A 2,962-nucleotide genomic window follows, 5' to 3' on the forward strand; every position below is an offset into this window, starting at 1 on the left:
AAGAAAAGGCAAAGGCAAACCAGTAAAAGAGTAAAACAGAAATTCAAGTCAAAGGCATCATAAAAGTTGAGCACAAACTTTTTGATATCTTAAATAACTTAGTTAAAACTAAGTATGAACTTAGTCCTAACTTAATTTTCAGTATAAAAACCCTCGAAAAAGACTGGAGGTATGATGTTACCAAAAAATATTATCCCTACATGGAACCAGGGGTAAAACCATCAAGTGTTCACCAACAAAACAATAAAAAAACTAGTTAACTTCACATTCAAACTTTTACTATGGAGTAGGTTCTGAACCAGTATTCAAGATGGCATCATCAGTAGTCGAAGGTTCAACTTGATCAGAAGGGGCTTGAACAACCACTACACCAGGATTAGCTTCAACACCTTCGGAAGTATCAACCATAGGCGAAGAAAAACTTTGGTTTTGCTGAGTCTTCTCGATTGTTTCTTTAATTTTTGCTACCTCAACATTCAAGTTAAAACCTTCCTGGCTTACTTCTATAATAGTGTCATGGTGCGTGTTCAAAATGGCTCAACTTACTTCAACATCAGCTTTGTCTTCAAGAGCTTCATAATCTCTCTCCCAATGATCAATTTCATTCTTAAGTTCTTCCTTCTCAGCTAAAGCAACATCATAAGAAGCCTATAAAGGGGCAAGCGAACTCTCAAAAAACTTAACTTTATCGGCAGACACTCAAAGATCTTCTTGGGCTTGGGTGAGAATTTGAACAAGCTCACCAGCATAAACTTCTTTCTTATCCAACAAGGCTTTCAGACCTTTGATCTTTTCTATAGCCTTAGAGAGTTGTTCAGCAAAAGATGACTCAAGAAGGTGCTTGTCCTTGCCCGCCTGGTTGGAAGAGGCTTTCTCAACTGCTAGCTCCACTGCCATGACATTTATCTGCTGCTCCAAGGTACACTTGTTCTCCTCTAAAACTTCAATCTCAAGCTGGAGACTTTCATATTGCTCTTTCCAATTATCATCCTTAATCTGATAGTCATGCATCAACTGCTCCATATGGAAAATGCTTTTCATCATCTCCGTACCGATGAGATTGATCTACGTAAAGAGAAAAGGATGAAAATCTTAGTAAAAGGAAAATTACATAAGGTAAAAAGAGAAGTTTATACCTTCAATGATGATTGCACAATGTCGTTCATCCAAGTCAAAGAACTATGACTTTCCAGTTTTGACTTTTCCACCGGACCTATCAAGGGTTTTAGCCATACGTTAGCCTGGCCTGACTTCTTCAGAAGATTACCATCAGCAAGAACCTCAATGGTAATTTGCTTTATTGCCCTGCTACCACTTGAAGAACCAATTTCATTATGAGAAGTATTGGCAGCAGGAACATTCGAAGAAGTTATAATAGCTTCGGGAATAGCAGAAACAACAATGGTAGGAACGGGCACATGGGATTCCATTGGAATTGACACAGGAAAAGAGGCAAGAGGCATTTCCTCAGCAACCAAGTCAAAACTTTCATTGTCAAAACCACGTGAAAAGAGGTGTTCAACAGAGTCTCGAGGTGCCACAGACATATCTTCATCAGAACTCAATAAAGTGGCTTCAGCAGGCTCGGTCGTAGAAACATAACCAGGAGGAGGAGTAGCTTTGTCATCCGAAATGACACGTCTTATAGCCCGCGACTTACGCACTAAAGAGCTTCCATCCCGCTCCTCTTCATCTTCAGAATCCTGTGGTCTATCAGCTTTTCTTTTCCATGAAGAACTCAAGATTATCTCCTGAGCTCTTGCCAAAGAAAGTTTAGAAGCTGCGATTGACTCAGCACTCACACCTCAAATAGGAAACCCTGATAAAAATAAGGATTAATAAATTCTAAAGAGAGAATGAATGAAGGAAAAAGGAGAAATTTTTTACCGTGAGTCTTAACCTTCCATCCAAACCTGTTCGAAAGGTACTTCCAAGACCTTACTTCCATCAGAGCAATTGTTAACAATTTTTCTACCCAACCACGGAAATTGGGAATCTCTTCAACAGTTCCCATGGTTACTAAAAAAGAAAAGTAAAATAGTCACGGGAAGTACAAACTCTTAAAAAAAGAATAGGTACGGTAAGTAAAAAAAACTTACGTGCAAAGTTCCACTTCTCATGGAAGGGGATATTTGTTTCACCCACCAAATCAACTGTGCGTACCGCAACATAATGAGTGTACCACCCGCGGTCCTTATCATCTTCAGGGCTTACTAAGACCCTTTTACTTCTTGCAGTTAGAGTAAAAACTCCATTGCGAAATAACTTGGGGTGGTAAAGATGAATAAGGTGGGGAAAGGAAAAATCAACACCGGCTTTAACAGATAAATACCTCAAACAAGCCACTCCATACAATAGGGCCAAATTGTTCTAAACACACACTGAAGAAGTGACAAAATTCAATAATGACTGGATCAATAAGGGGTCTAAAGTCTAAGGTAAAGGAGTACGTATACACAAAAGAAAAGCCAGTTTTGAAAGAAGTGATCCTTTGATTTGCATTAGGGATCAGAATTGGAAAATCAAACTTCCAATGACAATCTCTACGAACAATAGAGATCAAACCTTCAGTAATCTATGAAGGGTAAATATCGGCACGATCATGAGAGGACATAGAGGAGACCTAGTTTCTAATCGACTCTCTGTCAGTATAAAAAAAAAGCTCAGCAAGGATAATCTCGTCTACTGTAGGCTCACAAATTGGCTCGCTGGAATCCCTACCTCTAGCAGAAGACCTATGAGAAAGAGAAGGCCTAGTTCTAGAAGATGATGGAAGAGTAGGACTAGGTTGAGAAGAAGAACCTCGAATGGAAACTGATCCTAAACTACACAGCCTACCACCTCTCCTGTTTCTAGTAGGAGCGAGGGGAAGTTCATCAACACTAAGAACCTTTTGAGGATCAAGGTTTGAAGAAGATATAGCTATACGAAGATGAAGAAAATATTGAATGGGAAAGTATGG

Source organism: Nicotiana tabacum, chromosome 18 (genome assembly GCF_000715075.1).
Source record: "Nicotiana tabacum cultivar K326 chromosome 18, ASM71507v2, whole genome shotgun sequence".
NCBI lineage: Eukaryota > Viridiplantae > Streptophyta > Magnoliopsida > Solanales > Solanaceae > Nicotiana > Nicotiana tabacum.